Source organism: Thamnophis sirtalis, unplaced genomic scaffold (assembly GCF_051295495.1).
Source record: "Thamnophis sirtalis isolate CommonGarterSnake01/CBP01778 unplaced genomic scaffold, rThaSir2_p1.2 scaffold_6, whole genome shotgun sequence".
NCBI lineage: Eukaryota > Metazoa > Chordata > Lepidosauria > Squamata > Natricidae > Thamnophis > Thamnophis sirtalis.
Genome location: NW_028261386.1, coordinates 92,207,649 through 92,230,221, shown reverse-complemented (window position 1 = coordinate 92,230,221; position 22,573 = coordinate 92,207,649). Strand labels below are relative to the sequence as shown.

At 46.8% G+C, this 22,573-nt stretch overlaps 1 protein-coding gene across 5 annotated transcripts in view; it reads left to right on the top strand.

Moving 5' to 3' along the window:
* Positions 1-22,573, top strand: part of EYA4 (EYA transcriptional coactivator and phosphatase 4) — a 135,203-nt gene that overhangs the window by 64,939 nt on the left and 47,691 nt on the right. The gene's annotated exons all lie outside the window — the stretch shown is intronic.

Sequence of the window (22,573 nt, the reverse complement as noted above, 5' to 3'; positions counted from 1 at the left end):
TTGTGCCTATCCTTGCTTGTCTCTAATAGTCATGTGACTATGTTGTGGGACAATAGGATTTTATTTTTAGGAACATCTGAATGCTTTGATTGAAATGGATTATAACATAGTTTTATAAACATCATCAGAGAAGTAAATGTGAATTCTGCTGGTTCAGTTGAACCTGCCAGCTACTTTTATTTATATAGGTGGGTTAATTCATTAATGGAACTGATGTGCATGATCCTTTAAGTCAGAGAATGATGTGTGTGGGTGTGGGTGTTTGTAGATATCTGAAAATGCTAATGATCTGCAAGCTCTAGTCTTCAAAGTCAAGGAGCATAGGGAAAATTTGGACTAAAATTAAATATAAAGATCAGACTAATGTCAACTTATTCATCCATAACTTTAACAATATGGAGGTAACTTCTGCCTTTTAGGATCCATTATCATCTATAAAGAAACCAGCAGTCAAGAAATATATCACAAACTAGAAGTACGTAGGGTGGCAGTGAAGGCCTTGGAAAAAATATTGAGATACTGGACAGGTCACTATCTACAAAGCTCAGTATTGTGCAGGTATTAACTATTTTTTCCCTGACACAATATGAAAGTGAAGGTTGGACATTGAAGAAGCAGAATAAAAAGAGTACTAATGTTTCTGAAGTTTGGTGTTGGGCAAGATTTTTGAGAATATTATAGATAGCCAAGAAAACAAATCAACCTAGAGTTGTCATCTGAGGTACAAATGACCAGGCTCAAATAATGATATATTATGAAAACACCCAATTCCCTTGAGAAATCTGTGGTGTTGGGAAAGGTGAAAGGAAAGAGAGGGAAAAGATGACAATAACAACAAAGTGGATGGATTTAATTATAGTAACAACAGATCCACATTTAAAGACATTGAAGAGTCTTAAATGGCCGCTGAGAGTCATTACCAGTGTGATGGTGGTGTGTGTGGGTTGTGTGTAGGTGTGTGTGAGAGAGAGTATCATTAGCTGTAAGAATGCTTTCCTTTAAAGAATCTGGTTTATAGACAGAAGTGGCATGCTAAAATATTTTTCTCCAGCTGATAATGTTACGTGGATAGAATGTCTATTTGGAAAAGATAGTCATATGTAGCCTGGTTACATTAGTATTGGCATTGCTATACTATAGAAAAATGTATTTGGACACTATTTATTTATTGAAAACTCAGTTGTCTGAGAATTTAGATATGAATCTATCTTATACTGGATAATGAAAAAAATGAATTTCTGTCTGTTTTATTAGTATTCTAGTTTCTTGTGTGTAAAGAAATAAAATTCACTATTAATGCCAAATCATATCTTGTTTTAAAATTGCAAATAATTTATCAAAGGAAAATATAGTGCACAAGGAGTATATACAATTTTAACTCTTAATATATTTAAATACAGATGTTTTATTAGCTGCACGCTTGCTCAGAATGCCATTATGTGACTGTTCTTGTGGGCTGAAAGGTTTTTATTAATTTATCCTTCCCTTGGCATAAGGCGTGCACAGTATTTTATGAGCTGAGAGACTTGTTGTTCAGTGATAATCATTCTACAACATGTAGAGGATACTAGGATGATAGTTAAAAGACCGTTGGCTTATCTGAATGGTCGTTCTCTGGGCGCTGCGGGAGAGTCCAAGCATGGGTTAACACAGTCTATCTGCCCTAGGACTGAGTATCTTTTTTCTTTGACCACACCTCCCCTTTGCCTCTAATATCTCAGTTTAAAAACAAAGAACACTCCGTTAAGGACCGCCTCCACAGATCCGTCATCAGTGATCTGGAGTGCGTGATGCCTTCTTTGTTGATGTGGGCCTTCGTTGCTACTTTGTTGCAGAGCCAAGGTGGCGCAGTGGTTAAATGCAGCACTGCAGGCTACTGCTAGATCAGCAGGTCAGCGGTTCAAATCTCACCGGCTCAGGGTTGACTCAGCCTTCCATCCTTCCGAGGTGGGTAAAATGAGGACCCAGATTGTTGGGGGCAATATGCTGACTCTCTGTAAACCGCTTAGAGAGGCCTGAAAGGCCTATGAAGCGGTATATAAGTCTACTGCTATTGCTATATTGCTATTATTGTTGGTGAGCAACAGAACGTGCCGGCCCGCAACCTGAGGGGAGAAGTGACGCAGAGCAAGCTGTGCTGCCCGGAGCTCCAGCCAGTTGATGCTGTGGGAAGACTCCCTCTGGCTCCACAGTCCCTGGGCCAGATGGCCCTGGCAATGCGCTCCCCACCCTTGTAGGCTGGCGTTGGTGGTTACAATGACCCTTTCAGGTTCTTTGAACAGACACCCTCTCTTCACTGCTTTCGACCTTCACCAGGTTAGAGCACGAGTCACCTTTGGAGGAACACGGATGCGCCTGTGCTAAATGCTGTCCTTCACCCTTTGCATGGGCAGGAGGAACCATTGTAGTTCCCTGGCATGGAGACGAGCCCAGGGAACCACCTTCAGGCATGAGATCATGACTCCCAGTAGTTGGGATAACTGGACAATCTGCACTGATCTGGATGCACTGCAAATTTGCACTTTGTCCCTGAGAGTCCTCAGGCACTCCGGGAACAGGAAAACCTGGCAAGAGTTCGAGTCCAGTATAACGCCCAGGTGTTGTATGCGTGTGGTCAGCTCCAGGTGGCTCTTCTTCAGGTTTACCGAAAAACCGTGCTGTTGGAGAGTCCTGATGGTAGTCTGGACGTCTCGCCATGCCTGGGCCTAGCTGGAGGAGTGAATAATGATGTCGTCGAGATAACACTCCAGGCGGATGGGACGGTTATGGAGGTGAGCTGCCACTACCGCCAGCAGCTTCGTAAATGTCCTGGGTGCAGAGGAAAGTCCGAAGGGAAGAGCATGGCATTGATAGTGCTCCCCCTCAAAGAAGAACCTCAGGAACTTCCTGTGATTCGCATGTATGGGCACGTGGAGGTAAGCTTCCTTCAGATCTATTGAGGTAAGGAGGTCCCCCCGCCTCACGCAATCCAAGATGGAATGGAGGGATTGCATTTTGAACTGCCTATATGCCAGATGGGGGTTCAGGCGCTTCAGATCCAGGATGGCCCTCCACCTACCCACCCGGACGCCTTGGGCACCAGAAATAAGATGGAGTAGAACCCCTGTTTCTGCTGCTCCCTGGGTACTGGTTCTATAGCCCTTATTTGTATGAGATGACGGATTTCCACCTGCATGAGTTCCCTTTTCAAGGGGGCTCCTGGGTGAGGGGCAACGGATGAAGGTCCTTTGGGGAAATGATAGGAACTCCAGCCGGAGTCCCGTCCTGACTGTGCTTAAGACCCACTTGTCTGTTGTTATCTCCCCCCACTTGTTGGCGTAGTATTGTAGCTGACCCCCTATAGGGGGATCCCTGTGGTGGTCACTTCCCACGATGGAAGTTCTGGTAGTTGGATCCGCCATGAAAGGTCTTTTGAAAGGAGTGTTGGTGTTGTTGTCTACCACGCGACCCGAAGGAACCCATGACCTGACCTCTATCGCCCTGCTGGGAATAGGGTCTGTTATAGGATGAAGAGGTGGAAGGCTGGGCACTGTCCTGCGACCGAAATGGCTGCCTCTGAAAGGAACCAGATCCCTTGCGATCAGATTTTTTGAGAGTTGCAGGTAAGATCTTTCTCTTATCTTTTGTCTCAATAGTGAACTTGTCTAACGCCTCCCCAAACAGGAGACCCCCCTTGAAGGGGGCAGAGACCAGCTTCCACTTGGCCTTCATCTCCGCCTACCAATGGCGGAGCCAGAGCAAGCCGAGAGGTCACGTTGGAAGCCAGCACCCTGGACGCAAATTTTGCTGCGTTCAGGGAAGCATCGGCAGAGTATTCGACTGCCGTGATGATTTTAGTTAGGTCGTGTCTCCACTGAGATCTCTGGGAGGGAGGCTTGGCTCTTAGCTGCCTCAACCAGAGGAGCGAGGAACGGATGAAAAATGATGCAGAAGTGGATGCCCTAATAGCCCAGGCAGCTGCCTGGTGAGTCTTAAGACACGCCTTCTCTGATTTTTTGTCTTCTGCCTTGAGACCTTCCAAGAAGTCCACCAGCAAGTTGGAGTTAGAGGTCAAGGAGACCACTGGAGCGTTCACTTCTGGAAGCTTCAGGGCCTCTTCCATCCTATTCTCTACAGCATATAGGGTCTTATCCCCCCACTGGGGTTTGTCAGGATCTCAGGCTGAATCCACTGCCTCTGAACTACATCTAAGAAGAGGTCCGGGACCGGAATAGACTCCTGGGCCAAGGGTGGTTCTTTGAACAAGCCCTGTTTATGGTCCTTAGTGGTGGAAGTCCCTGCAGTCGAGCCCTTGGGGGTAACGCCCAGCTCAGTAGCAGCCTTCACCTTATGAAGGATGGACTTGAAGAGGGAGGGCTTAAAGAGACCGGTGAATGCTGGCTTATCTGGAGCAAGATCTTCGTCCTCCAACAGCTCGAAGTCCTATACCTCCCCTTCCTCCAGGGCAGTCTCCTCCGTAGCAATGGAACTGCCAGGGAAGGCCGGATCCTGATCCTCAACTTGCTTGGGAGTAGGCTTGGCTTTGGGAGCCACAGCCTTCTTGCTACTCTTCTGCCTTATGCCTTTCGCGATCCCTTGGGAGATAGCTAAAGTTATTATCTCCTGTATCTCAGGAGAGAGGCCTGATTTCTTGCTCCTCCTGTGGGCCCTGCTGAAGGCTCTTCAGCCTCTGCTGCCCCCAAAATGAGATCCCTCCTCAGCAGGAGGAATACCCTGGAAAGGGTCCAGCTCCTCTCTCAGGGAAGAGCTGGGAGAATCAAGGTAGCTCCAGGATGCCTCAGGGGATGAATCCCTGGAAATACTGCCAACGGATGAGGGAGACCGGCTCTCCTGAGGCGAGACAGGTTCTCTATCCCCCCTCTGGCCTGGGGTTGGCTCAGGGATCTCCATACATTCCGGGGATGGATCTTGTCCCCGTGGCCTGGGCAATCCCATACCCGTCTTGTGCTGTTTGGCACTGTCACTCCTGTCACTAGCCCCTGGGGCCCCTGCTGGGCCTTTGCTAAAAGAACCCTTGCCCCCTTTTGCCCCTTTGGTTGGAAGCTCCACCCTGCTCTGCTTAGCTGAAGTCCCTGACTGTGCTCCCTGTGCCTCAGAACCTCCATCTGGCATCACTGTTCCCTCTAAGCTGCGCGGCTGCGCGGCCGCGCACATGGCAAGAAAACACCGCGCAGGACTTTTCAACTCCCGCGCAGTGATTTCCACAGGCTCCGGAAGCTGGGGAGGAGGTCCTTTGCAGGCCGGACTAACTGCTGCTGCCTCCTCCTCCTCTAACAGCACCGCCGGATTTGCTGCCCTGCGCTGCGGCTTTGAGGAGCCTTTGAGGCTACGGGAGCCAGTAGGAAGGCGGCGGAGGGGCGGGAGCAGGAAAAAAAGCCCCGATAGCCTGTGGGAGATAGGGAAGTAGGCATTAACAGTAAGTTTCTAAAGGATAACTCAGCACGAAGGAAGCCGAGGGAAGGAAGCCGTTTTCTAGTGAATGGAGTTTCGGAGAGAGGAGAGCCAGTCCGGGACAACCTTCCCCCCACTTCCCTCTCTGTTGTCCCCCTCCCCTCGCTCCATTGCAAGACTCAGCGAGACTCATCCAGAGCCTGCGGGGAAGGGCCGGCGCTTAACGCTGAGAATCACCAAATTTGGCTCCGTTTCTGTCTTGCCTAGGCAGCAAAGGAGGAAAAAAGAAGCGGGAAGGCCTGGCAGATGAGAAAGGGAAGGATTTAAAGAAAACCCGATTCCACCCCGCTATCATTTACCCAGGCACTCCAGCGCCTTTCTCGGGAGTTCAAGACATCCCCCATCATCCTGTAAGAAGGATTCCCCCCTCCAAAGACGCCCCCTCCTCAAAGAATTTCCCCTTCAAAAGAATTAACAAGAAAAGACGCCTCTATCAAAAGGGGGAAAATTTTCCCTGAAAATAAGAAACAATCCATTCCTCTCCCTTGGTGTCTCGATCAGCGATAGCAATAAATAGCCTCAGGCACTATTTACACCTCCAAAGCAGCAGCCCCCAACTTTTGGGGCACTGCTGCTAGCCAGACTATCTTGTTTCTCCTCATAACCCATTGATATTTTCTTTTAAAAAATAGAATATTTTATTGGCCAAATGTAAATGGACATGCAAGGCATTTGTCTCTGGTGCAAAAAGTCTCAGCGTACAAACAACAAAGTAATGTAATCATAATACTGATACTAATAAGAGATGGCAGCAGAAAAGATGTTATATAACACTTTTAATTAAGCGGGTACCTTGAATAAACATAACTTTGAGTTTCAAATAATACTGATTTCATTGTTGTCTTAGGTGACATCTGTGAAAAAAATTCAGGTGCTCAGGCATGAAAATGTGCCACTCAAACACTATACTTTTCCGCTCACACTGAAAAAAAATTAGAGGGAACATTGTCTGGCATGGTGGCTCAGTAGCGGTGGTTACCCAGAAGGAGTCAATGGGCTGTTAATGGGCCTGAGCTGGCTGGCTGTGAGTGCCCGCAGATCCAAGGGGGGAGAGGGAAGCCCGGGAGACAATACCCTTCCTCCAGCCGCCCTCCGCTGCTGGACAGATGCTTCATGGGAGGGAAGGCCTGCTGGCAACTCAGGCAAGGCCCTGGCCTCCTGGCGGCAATCCACTGCTGAGAGAGGCTGCTGCTGGTTGGAGACAGTTCCCGCCGAAGAAAGCGCGCAAAGGACAGTTTAAAATGGCCACCGCAACTGTCAGAATGAGGGGGGAAATGGCGCACTCGGCGGAGCTCCCCAGCCGCAACCGGCGGGACGAAGAGGAAGGTGCCCGCACTCGCCGGAGCTACTCAGAGGCTCGGCTCGTGCCACGTAGGTTTCCTAGCGCTGGGGGGTGCAATAGAACTCCGCGATCTCCTCATCATCCCCCTTCCCTTCGCCGGCCTCCATCAGGCGAAGGAGTCACGTCTTGCCGCGCTTGAGTTTAGCGGTGGGCAGCTACCTCAGCAATCTCTCAGCCTTAATAAGGGACAGGATTGCAGAGTCTCAATCTTTTTCCTGGTGGTCAGAGGATGGCAATTCAAAGCTTATACACTCTTAATCAAAATGGGAAGTCCAGTCTATCTGCCCCAAGGCCAAGGAACTCCCCAAATTAAGTCCTCTTGGGTGGACTGAGTTTTTAAACTGAGATATTAGAGGCAAAGGGGAGATGTGGTCAAAGAAAAAAGATACTCAGTCCTAGGGCAGATAGACTGTGTTAACCCATGCTTGGACTCTCCAAGCAGCGCCTAGGAGAATTTTTAATTTTCAGGTGTAGAGTATATTGTGAATACCTTCAAAATATTGTCTCTTTCCATTACATGAAAAATAGCAGTTCAACCTTTGAAGAAACAATTTACAACTGCATATAGCTCTGAAGCTTCAAACTATGCACCCCTGTTCTACAGCCAGAAGGGGGTGGTAAAAATAAGGGAATCATTGAAAATCACAGGTCTACTTCCACATCTGAGAACTCAGCATGCAATGGTGATAAAGTCAAATTTGTGTATTTTGAAGCCATTTTGGTTGTCCCAGATTTGTTAAAACTTAAGACAAGCTTCATATTAAATTGTCACTTTGCTTCAAAAATAGCTTATATGTGAGATCAAATTTATATGTACAGTATGTCTCATCTCCAGCAGTAACCTTCAAGAATGGACGGAACTATGGAGGCAGGGCTGATGTTGCTACAACACGACATGCAGTCTTGGTGCTCCAGGATTGCTGTCAATATCTCTACTTCTGGACAGTCCTTTTTGGACCTAAACCATTCCCTAGAGATGGTGATAGAGAAGGGCATATCCTGCTGATCTCAGGGACATTGCAAAGACCCTGATTGATCCAGGAGAAGCTCTTTTTTCTGGCTACAAGAGAAGCAGCCATTGAGGCTGCACAAGATTGGGACAGCCGCCTGCAATGGAAGCAGAGCAGGAGAGAGAGTGTGTCAAAATTGGTGAGATAAATTTTACTATTAGAGAACAACCCAAAAAGATTTTGAGTAAATTTAAAAATTGAAGACAGAAAAGAGTAAGCGGCAGATTAAGCCTGTATTAAAATTAGAGTGTTATCTTTCTTTCCTTAACTTCATTTTCTTTTTTGGATGGAATTCTTACAAATGCCTCTTACTTTTTAAATTGGACTGGTCTTTTTCCCCCTTCTTCTATTTTTCCTCACTTTTTGTACCTGTGGAGTAAGAATCTCTTTCTTTTTGCAACTTTTGGGTGGATTTTACCTTTTAAACATTTTTTTCTCTCAAGTCCGGAACAAAGAGAAGGGTAAAAGCAGAAGAAAAAGAAGTAACACTGCCACTTAGAGGCTGGAGGCTTGGAAACGCTAATTCCTATGAACACTTGACTTATATTTTATATCTCAAAGTCCTTGACTTTGTTTATTGAAAGGAGCAGTGAGAAGAGCACGATTTGTTTATACAGATGCTCTTGTGGAGTATTATCAATAAATGGACTGGAGTAAAGAGAAAGCCTGGACTTGAAAGATTATAGTGAATTTGTTTGAAACCTAGCAATAAGCCTTGGATGATTTAGTGGCAGTGTTTACAATCTGGAAAAATGGTGCAACATGAAGAAGAAAAGAAATTAACATTGCAAAATATTATGCTTGAAATTCAAAAAGTACTAATAAGTACAGAGAACATTGAAAAGAGTCTTGAGATTATAGAACAAAGAACAGAAAGAATGGAGGGAAGAGTTGAGAATATTTACTAAACAATGATAAAAATTGAGGGTAGAGTTCAAAAAATTCCAGAAAAATATGAACAAAGTGATAAGAAAATTGTTGACATTGACAGTAAACTGAGAGTGGAGGGAGATGATACATGTGGAACATTGAAAGGAGAAGTTGATGAACTGGAACTCTATCTCAGGCTTCAAATCATGGAAAAAGAAAGGGGAGAAAATTTGGCAGAAACAACGAGAGTAATTTTGGCAGAAGCACCAGTGATAACCAAAGGCAAGCTGATGGAAGGAACAAGTGGAGGGTTTTGAGTCCTTAAAAGATATGCAATGAACAACAAGTTGCCAAGAGAAGTCCACACAAGACCTATCAAGAAAATAATTAGAATACAGATTTTACAAATGGAAAGAGATATTGGACTGCACTACTACTGGAAGGACACAAGATGATGAAATGAAATGTTACAATAAAAATTAAGTTAAACTTAGTTAAATTTTGAGTATTATGTGTAAGACAAAGAAATAATAGTTATAGTCCAATAAATGATTAACAATAATATTGCACTTATATACACTAGATTGATAAAATGAAATGATAATATGAAATTTTATATAAACTGTAAGTGAGAATATAAAGATGTAATACTATTGGATGATTTCAGGATGATATAATGAAATGCCATAATATAAATTTATTCTAAATTTAGCATGCTTCATATAAAAATGATGTAATAATAGTTATTTTCAATGCATGTTTAATAATTATAATAATTGTATACATATATATTATATTGATGATATGAATAATGGAATGTGCTGAAATGAGTAAGTTGACATATGAAATTAGAGAATAAGAAGAAACAATTTTATAGAATATGGGATTTATTTTATCAGTGGTTAGATTTAAAAAACAAACAAATAAATATGGAATTGAAAATTATTAGAGAATGTTACCAATACCAAAATAATAGAATGATTTAAAATAGGTATAAAAATAGTTCACTATTGGATATATTGAAGTTGATGTAATGAATTATGATAACATAAATGAACCCATATGTAGAATACCTTGTTTAAAATGAAAAAATAATAGTGAAAGTCAAATAAAAGAAACACTATAATAATGATGTATCTATATCTAAATATATAATGTATAAATATATCTTATTGATAACACACGACTTTATATAAAGTTTTAAGTGATGATTATGGAAAAGATGCACAAAAATTTTGTAACCAAATCGACACACTGTACGTAATGGAAGATGTTTTTATGTTATTAAAAAAAACAAGAGTGGACGGAACTACAACAAAGGTGACAGTCAGAGCAGACCTGAATAGCCTATAGATGGTTTTTTTCAGGTAGATAATTTTATTTCAAAAAAATTATGATGCAGTATGTAAACAGTGCAGTGGTGGGTTCCTACCAGTTTGGACTGGTTCAGCCGAACTGGTAGTGGTTTGGCAGCCTGCGTCGCTTCAACCGGCAGCGACCCAGGCCTGCCACACCCCTGAACCAGTTTTCTGGGTGGCGCCTATAGTGCCGTCATCTTGTTTTTTGCTTCTGTGCATGCATCAAGTGCACACGAAGCACCCACGAGTGAACCGGCAGTAGTGACTGCTGGAACCCACTCCTGAAACAGTGGTAAAGAAAAGTAAGTGTTGAGGGAGTTTTAAAAAAGAAAACATAAAAGCAGCATGGACTCTGCTTAAATAGGGGCACAGGAAATCCTGTTCTAATAGTAATTTAATAATATAAGGGATGATTTATAAATAATGCTATCATCAGCCTACATAGCTTCACTACCTTTCACATTATCCTTTTAAAGAATCCATTCCTGGATGCAGATGGTCATTTAGACTTAAGTAGTACTCATTGCATCTCGCCTTATAGGTCACAATTTTTCATATTGCCCATATTTTGGATGGCAGTTAGGAGATTCAGATGACAGCTTAAGAAGAAATTCTGCAATCAATGCATCTGGCTTCTTGGCAGATTTCTCAAGCACTTCTCTTAATGTGTTTGGATTTGCCCACTAGCCTTTTATGTGGTTGAACCACAGATGGGATGTTTGCACAAAGCGAGTATCCCAAAGGATTATTTCCCACCCACCCCCGTTTCATTAATTCTTGACCCCACATTCCTTCTTCAATAGATAAGATTCTTTATGAGTTTCATACATTCTCTCTTGAGATATTTCATATAACAGCCAACAGACTTCTATATATTATGCACCTAACATTTTTCTTACTATAATCAGATTTTACAATATAATTAATGTATTTCAGTATTCTCCGTGCTGTATTTTTGCGGAAAAGTATTGAAAGTGACTAAATATAAGGTCAATTCCCAAAGAACAGTAACTTTACCCAGCATTTTCATAAGCAATGGATTTGCCTTTCCATAATCAGTTCTCTACCTTAGGTTTTCAAAGGCGAAATCTGGATTTGGTTAGAAGTGAAAGTGAGTATGGTGGTCATAGTCCAATCCTTGGAGGTTTCATGTCTGCCTGCTCAAAGGAGGCCCAGAACTAGAATAATGAGGTTGTTGCAGGTCACAATTGTTATAAGTTGGAAGAGGTATATTAGAAAGTGCACACATCAATAATGGAATCTGGATAGATGGAGAGGGGGGGGTGTTAGCTGACTGTATTCACATTTACAATACTGACAAAGGCAGTGAGCCAAAAAGTATGAATTCTGACGTATTTTTTCCTGAGATGTTGGAACTGCGATTTCTTTTGCCTCTACACTTAGAGTTTTGTTAGATTGATTTAACAGAGCTGAAGTTGTAACATTCACAAGAGACTGATGGAAATAAACCATTGGTACTCGACTTACTACAGTTCATTTAGTGACCATTTGAAGTTACAATGGCACTGAAAAAAGTGACTTATGACCATTTTTCACACTTATGACTATTGCAGCATCCCCATGGTCACGTGATCAAAATTCAGATGCTTGGCAGCTGATTCATATTAATGATGCTTGCAGTGTCCCAGTATCATGTGATCCACTTTTGCAATTTTTCTGACAATCAGTAGGGAAGCCAGATTCACTTAACAACCATGTTAACAACTTAACAACTGCAGTGATTCATATAACAACTGTGGCAAGAAAAATCATAAAATGGGGCAAAACTCACTTAACTGTCTCAATTAGCAACAGAAATTTTGAACACAATTTTTCATCGTAAGTCAAGGACTTCCTATCTATGTAGTTATTGTTTGGTGTTCTATTGATTAATTGACACAAATTATAGATTTTCCTCTCAGTAATTCAGGGTCAAGGTTTATTTTACAAGTTAAAGAGAACTTAAAAGAGAAAACCTTATTTGTATTGTGGTTTTGTACAAAATGTTTCATTTTATTGTGATTTTGTACTGCTGTTGGTAAATTTAGCATATTAATATTGTTTTTAATAATTTTAATGAAGCATCGTGAAATAAACCATTTTAATTATCTTCTGAAAATGGAATAATGTGACATGTTGCACAAAATAATTGAAATTGGGGAAGGAATTGGAAGCAAATGGAGATACTTTACTGACTATGCAACTATGTAGTGCTCCTATGGATATAAACTAATATTTCATCAATACTCATCTTAATTTCATATTAAGATAATTAGCATTGAGCAATATAAGAAAACCAAAGGCAGAAGATAAACCTAAATTTTAAAAAGCAGTTTTAAATATTTAGGCAATCAATCATTTCCTATGAAGTTCTTTCTTTTAGCACAAACATTTGCCTAAAATTTAACCGGAATGACCCTCTCCAAATGAAAAACAAAATAAGGCAATTTTTCCTCTAGTGTTGTACTGTTAGATATAATTAAACCTTGAAACAAGTTTGATTGCACTTTTGAACAAGTAAAAAAATTGAAGGGAATTGTATGCATTGTGTCAGATAACCTTAATCAGTGACTTGCACACCTGGAGACAAGTCATCAACATCTTCTCTGTACACTACATTAATTTTGGTGCTATGAATCTGAGGATATGGTCTATCATACAACATCATATTCAGGAAGAGGATATCATGGAAATGAGTAAGAATTCCAAGTTCACACACTGTAAATACTTAGGAGAAAAAGTCACCCTTCAAATTCCCATTATTTTGGTGGAATCCTTGAAACATTTTCAGTGTTCGTTAAAGTATCATGCCACCTTTTTAATGGGACTCTCTGTCTGAGGTTTCTTGCTTTCTGCACACATACAAACACAACTAAATCATTTTTAAAATTGCATGCTTGGAAATAATTTCCTATCTTGCTTGTACCAAATATTTTTCTATATTTCAATCTGTATCAAATTAATATCTTAGCCATAAAAGCCAGTTGGGAGACTCTGGGCTAATTCATTATCAGCCCAACCTGCCTCATAAGATAGTTGTTGTGGAAAAATAGAGGAAGAAGGTGGAGGTGTTCACTCTCTTGAGTTACTTGCAAAAATAATAAAGGCAGGATACAAATATATTATTCAAGACATAGAAGTGTGAATAATAATAGTTATGAAATATTAACATGAATTACTAAATAAATGTTGGATTTGATGGAAGTCTGAGGCTTTCTTAAAATGGATCAGATCTGTAATCACTATTTTTCCTCTCATTGGAGCTATATCACTTGCCATCTCTTACCCTTTTCTTAAAAACATAGAACATAGTTTCCTTATAAATAATCAAATCATTAGTCTAATCATTGCTAATTATATTGATTGGCAGCAAATGTCTACTTTTTAGAAAGGAATATTTTTACAGTTGTACTTGAGAATGCCAGGAATGAAATCTGAGAATGGAGGAACAGGTGGACTAGTATTATAAATATACTATACATAAATATAAATGTTATTGTAAAAGCCCACTGTAGCTTTCTTACATCATAAAGAAAGGCTTTGAGAAAATTATTTTTTTAAGTGAAGTCATAGAAAATGTATAAATATGAGATGGGATAAGAATTCTGTTTCCTTCTGAGACAAACATTCAGAGTATGTTTTTTGTTACAAATGTAGAGTCTTTTCACTTTGCTATGCAATGAAACCATAAGCTTAGTTTTGTTGTCTGAATCAGCCACATATTTCCAAGATGCATGATTTCTTTTAAAAAGTTACTGTCTTTCCCATTATACAAATTTATGTATTTGGATCTTTTATTTTTATCAATACATACAGTACAGCTATAATGACAAACTGTAGGAAGTTTTCATTTGCAAGAATTTTCCACTATTCCAGAATGTACTTTAATTTCCACCACATGATTTTCTACCCTCAGCAAATACTTTGGATAGTAACTTTTAGTAAATTGTCATTTTCTCCAATTAGCATGCCATTAGAGACTTGCTTTCATAATACTGTTGCATTTTGCTATTCTCCTAGGTGCTGCTTGGAGTGTCCAAGCTTGGGTTTAACTTCAGCTTGCTGCCCAAGGACTGAGTTTGATTTTTTTGTGTTGTAGCTCTGCCTCCTGGTTGCTCCAGAGGCTCAGTTTTAAAAAACTCAGTCGCCCTACATGACGTCTTTCCAGGGGCTCCAGTCTTTGTACAGGAAGCTGGATCCCAAATTTCTTATTTTTTGGGTTAGAGTTAGTGTAGCTCCTTTAACTAGACTGCTAGTGAGATTGTAGATAGGTTTTTCCTGCTTTCTACCTCTGCAAGGAGTCCTATTTCCCTTCATTGCGCAGGCAGGCTCCCTGGGGCGATCGCAGCCCAGCCACCACTTGGGCTGCCTCTAGGTCGGGTCTTCTCTTCAAGATGGTTCAGTGAGTATGGGGGGGGGGGGTGATTGCGCTGTCAGAGCCCCTCTGAGCCCCTGACAGGAGCGCTAGGCTCCATCCAGGCCCGACGACACTCCAGGCGCGCGGCGCGAGCACGGCTGCCATTTTAAAATGGACTTTTGGTGCGCTTTCGATCCCAGGGCCCAAAATTCACCGCGCAGCCTCCTTTGATTAGCGGATCACCGCGGAGGGCCGCCGTAAGCCAGGAGCCTCACGTTGGGTGGCCACGAAGGCTCTTGCCCTCCTCTTTCTTCCAGTGGCTGCAGGGAACCCAGGCTTCAAATCCCCGCCTACCTGTCTTCAGCACGGATCCGCAGGAGCCAGGCTGACCGCGTCATCCTGCTCCAGCCTCCCTCTCCTCTCTTCAACCGGCCAAGCCTCCAAGCTCTTGAAGGCCACACGCGTGGCTCAGGCCCTGACCTACCTCAGGCCTGGTCTACTGCCATTGTCGGAATGGATCAGCTAGATTCTACTAGCGTGGAAGAGAGGCAAGGGGGAAAGACTGGGCCCACTCCCAGTAAGCGTTGCAGGCCCAATCCATCGGGCAAGGGAGTTGGGGGGGGTATTTCTCCAGGGGAGAAGCAGCCTAAGGCAGGTTCGACCTCCAAGGGTGAGGAAAAGATGGCATTGCGCCGCCAAAGGGGCCTGGAGAAACAGTTCCAGAAGGCCCAGGCCGCACAGCGCAAAATTCCCATGGAGTCATTCCCAAGTGAGATAGGGGGTGGATCTTCCACGGGTGAATCTCAGCGAGGGGCTTCCCCTTTAGGCCCAGGTAGTGAGGACTTTGGGTTCTCCCCCAACCCTCATAGGGCATCCTTGGGATCACCTAGTCATTCCATGGCTGTGGACTCCCTGGCAGATTTGGATTCAGGAGCTGAGGGGGAATCCTTAGCTCCCTCAGAATTGGAGCCCCCTCCCCCTCAGGGTCAGGAGTCCATGGACCTTGCGGGTCAAGTGGGCTTGTTGTTAACGTACCTGCCTCCCAACAGCGTGGCAACAGCCCTCCCCTTGCTCCTCGAGTCAATAGCCGAGCTGGCGGTTGAGTTCCCCAGACTTATGGTACTGGGGGACTTCAATTTGCCTTCGCTCGGCGAACGCTCTGATGGAGCACAAGAGTTCATGGCTTCCATGACAGCCATGGGCTTGACCCAAGTAATCCAGGGTCCGACTCACTCAGCGGGCCACACACTCGACCTCGTATTTCTCTCGGAGCAGTGGAGTTGTGATCTTGGTCTGAGGGGTAGTGAGATCTTGCCCCTGTCATGGTCAGACCACTTCCTGTTGAGGCTTGACTTTCGGAGACCAATCCCCCGCTGTAGGGAGGAGGAACCGATTAGGTGGTTCCACCCCAGGCGTCTTATGGATCCCCAGGGTTTCCAGACGGCGCTTGGCGTTATGCCTGATACTCTCGCCCGCAGTTCGGTGGAGACCTTAGTCACTACTTGGAACTCGGTAGCGTCTGAGGCTCTCCACCGAATTGCGCCTTTACAGCCGATCTGCGACAGTGGATCCAGGAGGGCTCCTTGGTTTACCGAGGACCTCCGGGAGATGAAGCGCCAAAAGAGACCCCTAGAGCGCCGCTGGAAATCCGAGTCAGACCGAGCACTCTTAAAAGCCTGCATCGGAGCATATCTATCGGCATTACGGACAGCAAAGAACAACCACATTGCCGCTCTGATTGCGTCCGCTGAGTCCCGCCCTGCTGCCTTGTTTAGGGTGACCCGCTTCCTCTTAAACACGAGGGTTGCGGGAAACCCTTTACAAGGTAGAGCAGAGGAATATGTCCAGTTCCTCGCGGACAAAGTTGCTCAGCTTCGGATGGACCTGGACTCCAATTGCACAGAGCCAGCCGAGGTACCGGGGGAAGGTCTTGAACGACACCTCTGGACTGATTTTCAACCTCCCAACAGTTGCTCCTGATGAAGTGGACAAGGCCATGGGAGCGGTGAGTGCCTCCACATGTGTACTGGACCCGTGCCCCTCCTGGCTGGTCGCGAACAGCAGGGAGGTGACGCGGGGCTGGATCCAGGCGATGGTGAATGCCTCTCTTTGGGAGGGTTTCTTTCCACCGGCATTGAAGGTAGCGGTGGTGAGACCCCTCCTGAAGAAGCCATCACTGGACCCAGCCAGTTTGAACAACTACCGTCCAGTCTCCAACCTCCCCTTCATTGGGAAGGTTGTTGAGAAAGTGGTGGCCTTGCAACTCCGGCGGTCCTTGGATGAAGCCGATTATTTAGACTCCTTTCAGTCTGGTTTCAGGCCTGGCTACAGCATGGAAACCGCTTTGGTCGCACTGACCGATGATCTCTGGAGAGCCAGGGATGGAGATCATTCCTCCATCCTAGTGCTCCTTGACCTCTCAGTGGCCTTTGATACCATCGACCATGGTATCCTTCTGCAACGACTGTGAGAGGTGGGGGTGGGAGGCACCGTTTTTCGGTGGTTCTCCTTCTACCTCTCGGACAGGTCGCAGTCGGTGTTAGTTGGGGAAGAGAGGTCAACCCCTAGGCCCCTGAAATACGGGGTTCCTCAGGGTTCGGTCCTGTCTCCCCTGCTATTTAATATCTACATGAAGCCACTGGGTGAGATCATTCGACGGCACGGGATAAAACACCATCAATATGCAGACGATACACAGTTGTATCTGCCCGCCCCGTGCCAACTCAGTGAAGCGGTTGACATGATGTGCCAGTGCCTGGAGGCTGTTAGGGTCTGGATGGGGGTTAACAAGCTTGTACTCAATCCAGACAAGACCGAGTGGCTGTTGTGTTTTCCTCCCAAAAACTTGGTCAATATTCCATCACTCAGGCTGGGGGGTGAAAACCTACGCCCCTCAGACAGGGCTCGCAACTTGGGGGTCCTCCTGGATTCACAGCTGACTTTAGAAAACCATTTGTCGGCTGTGACCAGGGGGGCATTTGCCCAGGTTCGCCTGGTGCACCAGTTGTGTCCCTACCTGGACCGGGAGGCACTCGCAACAGTCACTCACGCCCTTGTGACCTCAAGACTGGACTACTGCAATGCGCTCTACATGGGGCAGCCCTTGAAGAGTATTCGGAGACTTCAACTCGTCCAGAACGCAGCCGCACGAGCGATTGTGGGTGCACCTCGGTACACCCAAGTTACACCTATCCTCTGCGAGCTGCACTGGTTACCGATCAGTCTCCGGATATGCTTCAAGGTGCTAGTCGTAACTTATAAAGCCCTTCATGGTATTGGATCTGGGTACTTGAGAGACCGCCTGCTGCCAAATACCTCCCACAGACCCATTAGATCTCACAGGGTTGGCCTCCTCCGGGTGCCATCTACCAGCCAATGCCACCTGGCTATTACCCGGGGGAGGGCCTTCTCTGTGGCAGCTCCGGCCCTCTGGAATGAACTCCCCGCAGGGATTCGGACCCTCACCTCTCTCCAGGCCTTCCGAAAAGCCGTCAAAACCTGGCTTTGCCGGCAGGCCTGGGGGTGATGAGTTCCCTCCCCTCTCGACATGTATGGTTGTGCGACTGTTGTCTACTTTTACTACTTGTATTTTGTCTTTTATGTTCCCCCTTTTTTCCCCCTTGAATTGTTCGCCGCTGTGAGTCCTCCCGGAGAAGGGCGGCATACAAATAATACAATACAATACAATACAATACAATACAATTCTATCTAGGGCCATGGAGGAGGTAGTGGCTCGTGCCATTTCCAAAGGCATCACCGATGGCATGGTGCAGTTAGCGAACCAGTTGCCCTCTGTGGCTCCCAAGCCAACTGCCAGCCAGGCCAAGGCCCCCAAGGCCTCTGAAGCCAGGGCACCCTCCCCCACCCCAACGGGGCTTAGTGAGGTGTCAGATCAGGAGGAGGCCGAGTCAGAGGCTCCGGGTCTCTCCGACGATGAGACCCCAGCCCCTGAACAGGCCACGGGCTCATCTCTATTTAATCCAGCCATATTTAGGCCCCTTCTTACTAAAGCCAGGGCTGCAGGTCCCCAAATGGGTCTCCCAGCCCCCGCAGCCAAACCTATATCCGACCTGGTCATGGCTGTAGTCATAGGTCCCCAGGACCCCGGTGCAGGCCTTTTTAATGAGGTGCCTCCGCCCTTGGACCTTGTGCCGGAATCACAAGAGGGCGGAATCCGCGGCTCTTAAGACGCACCAGACCACTGCCTGGGCCATGCGCACTTCCACCAGCTCCTCTTATTTTGGCAGGGCAGCCCTCTTCTGGCTCCGCAAACTATGGGCTGGTCTTCCGGCAGGCAACTCCAGGACTAGACAGGACATCACCAAGATCATTGCTGCCATGGAATACTCTGCTGACGCGTCCCTGGCAGCCACTAAATTTTCATCCAGGGCGCTGGCCTCGAATGTCACCTCGAGGCGCCTGCTGTGGCTCCGCCACTGGCAGGCCGACGTAAAAGCAAAATGGAAGGTGGCTTCCACCCCCTTTAAAGGGGGTAAGCTGTTCGGCGAGGCCATAGATCCATTTCTAACTGAGAACAAGGATAAGCGAAAGGTGCTCCCTCCGGTCACTAAGAAACATGAGCGGAAGGGTCAGCCCTTTCGCAAGAATTCCTTTCGGAATAACGAGCCTTCCACCTCCGCAGCCGGTCCCAGTTGTGCCTACGGCGCCTCGCAGGATCGCTCCCAGGATAGGCCCTCCTTTAGGGACAGAGGGAAGCAGCAGGGTTTCTGCAAACCCTTCCGAGGAGGCTATTCCAACAAGCCCTTTAAAAAGTCCAAGTGACCGTCACAGGGCTCCTCCCATACGCGGCCGTCTCCAGCTCTGTGCCACACAATGGGAGGAAACCACGATGGACAGCTGGGTCAGGAACACGGTCCGCCACGGGCTGACCCTGGAGTTCCTATCTTTCCCCCCGAGAACCTTCCTCCGTTGCCCTATCCCCACATCCGCCCACAAGCTACAACTGATGAGGGCGGAGATAGAACACCTTTTAGAGATAGCCGCCATAGGTCAAGAAGGCAGGGGATTTTATTCCATCCTCTTCCTGGTCCCCAAGTCATCAGGGGGGGGTGAGGGTGATCCTGGACCTCAAGAAGCTGAACAAGCATCTGGCGTACAAGTGCTTCAAGATGCAGTCCCTCCAGACCATCCTGGGCTGCGTCAGACCGGGCCATCTGCTGACATCGATCAACCTGAAGGAGGTGTATCTGCATGTTCCAATCCACCCGGCGCACCGCCAGTTCCTGAGGTTCCAGTTCACCCATCGTCATTACTAGTACAGGGCCCTCCCCTTCGGGCTCTCGTCGGTTCCGCGGACGTTCACCAAGCTGCTGCCGGCTATAGCCGCACGACTCTGGTCTCTGCCCGTGAGACTGGAATGCTACCTGGATGACATCCTTATTCATTCGTCGTCCAGGGGGCAGGCCCACGGAGACCTGGCCACCACCATCAAGACCCTGCGGCTTCACGGGTTCTCTGTCAACCTCACCAAGAGCCACCTGAACCCGACATGCAGGATCCAGCACCTCGGAACGACCATCAATTTGGAAACCTGCCAAGTCTTCCTCACTCAGGAATGAGTTGGCAGCATCTGAACCCTGGTGAGGAGCATCCGCTCGACCGGGTTGGCCTCGATCCTCTCTCTCTCGCAACTGATGGGGAAGCTGGTGTCTTGTATCTCGGTGGTCCCATGGGCGCAGCTGCACACACGAGAACTACAATGGTTCCTGCTACCTCTCCAGAGGAAGAAGGCCAGCAACTCCAGACGGGTGGAACGGGTGCCCCCGGTGGTGGCAGACGGATGCCCTTCTCAAAGGCGGTCGCTTCAGGGAGCCGAAGCGACTGATAATCACCACAGACGCCAGCCTCTTCGGCTGGGGTGCTCATCTGGGGATAGCAGTGGTTCAGGGCAGGTGGTCGCAGGCGGAGCTCACCCACAACATCAACTGGCTGGAGCTCCGGGCCGTAAAACTCGCCCTGCGCCACTTCCTCGACCAGGTCAGAGGCTGCGATGTACTGATTCTGATGGACAACATCGCCGCCAAGGCCTACATCAACCACCAGGGTGGCACGCAGTCTCTGGCTCTGATGTCGGAAGAGGAGGCCCTGGGTTGCTGGGCGGAGAGGCACCTGGCGTCAATTCGAGCAGACCACATCTCTGGCGTGGCCAACGTGACAGCGGACTGGCTCAGCAGAACCACCATCCAGAACTCGGAATGGCGAGACTGTTTTACCAGCTGTCCCAGAGATTCGGCCACCCGGTGGTCGACCTGTTCGCCTCGCCGGCCAACGCCCAACTTCCTAGGTACTTCACCCAGTTCCATTACCAAGGAGGGCACGGACGCCTTAAGATCCTGCTGGCCTCCGGGTCATCTGTACACCTTCCCCCCTCTTCCCCTAATTCTGAACGTCATCCAGAAGATTCTGGAGGAGGGGGCAGAGGTGCTCCTTGTTGCTTCCCACTGGCCGAGGAGAACTTGGTTTGCCGACCTAGTCAGCCTGTCGGTGTCCCAGCCGTGGCGCATACCTCAGGAGCAAATCTCCCTCAGCCAGGAGGTCGTCCAACATCCAGAGCCCCAGTGGCTACAGTTGGCCGTCTGGCACTTGAGGGGGACCTCCTGAGGCTTCATCGCTTCTCCAACAGAGTCATCCAGACGATTCAGGCTTCTAGACGACCATCCACCGTCAGGATCTACAAGGCAACATGGATGGCTTTCTCCCGTTGGTGCCTCAATCACCACCTTGTGGCATCCTCCGCGACCATTCCGCAAGTCCTGGTATTTTTTCAGGACGGTTTGGACAAAGGGCTAGCACCAAACACTCTCCGTAGACAGGTGGCTGCCTTGAGCACTATTCTGTCTTCTGACACTCAACTTCTGATTTCACGACATCCTCAGGTAAAGGGATTCCTGAAGGGGGCGTCCAACCTTTGCCCGCCCACCATTCACAGATACCCTACCTGGGACTTGACTGTGGTTCTGCAGGCATTGACCACATCACCCTTTAAACCATTGTGGACAGTGGGCCTACGCCACCTTACGCTAAAGACTGCCTTCCTGATCGCCATCACCTCCGCCCGGAGAATTTCGGAGTTGGCCGCCTTATCTGTCAGGGGCGACCTTTGCATTTTCCACTTTGACAGAGTCATATTGAGACTGGACCCTGCCTTTGTCCCGAAGATTAATACAGTCTTCCACAGAGTGCAGGAAGTGATACTCCCTGATTTTTGCCCTCGCCACCAGAGGGAAGTCACTTGGCACAAATTGGATGTGCGGTGGGCGGTGCACATTTACATCAAGCGAACGGCTCCTTTCCGTAAGTCGGAGGCCTTATTTGTGTCATTCCAGCTGGCCTCCATGGGGAAGAAAGTCACACCCTCTACCATTGGACGCTGGCTCAGATCATGCATCAAGATGTCTTACGAGACTCAAGCCAGACCGGTTCCCTCGTGCATAACAGCACACTCTACGAGGAGCGCTGCGACTTCAGCCCCCTGGGCTACGCAAGCGCCAATGGAAGAAATCTGCCGTGCTGCGACGTGGTCTGATCCATCTCCATTTATGCATAACTATAGACTTGATTCTTTCGCCTCAGCTGAGGCATCTTTCGGGAGGAGAGTTCTACAGAGGGTCGTGGCAAGCACCGCGGCCCGGACATTTCTTCTTCCCTCCCAACTTCGACATAGCTTTGGCATATCCCGAGCTTGGACACTCCAAGCAGCACCTAGGAGAAAGACCATTGGCTTACCTGAATGGTCGTTCTCGAGGCGCTGCGGAGTGTCCAAACCCACCCTTAAGGTGGGGGCGCGAGGTTGTGAATTGCACCTTCATGTCTTGGACTTGGACTTGGACTAGTTCAGTCATGGACTATTGATCTCCTTCATTTTTTAAAACTGAGCCTCTGGAGAAACCAGGAGGTGGAGCTACAACACAAAAAAATCAAACTCAGTCCTTGGGCAGCAAGCTGAAGTTAAACCCGAGCTTGGACACTCCGCAGCGCCTCGAGAACGACCATTCAGGTAAGCCAATGGTCTTTCACGTCAATGTTTCACTGTTCCTACCTAAGTTCCATATCTCAGTTACTGTTCCACAAATACATGGTGATTTGAGACTGGTGAAGTTGTATGAAAGTCCTTACGTTATTTGGATATTAAATGTCAATTATTATTTGTGCAAAAATACTGTAT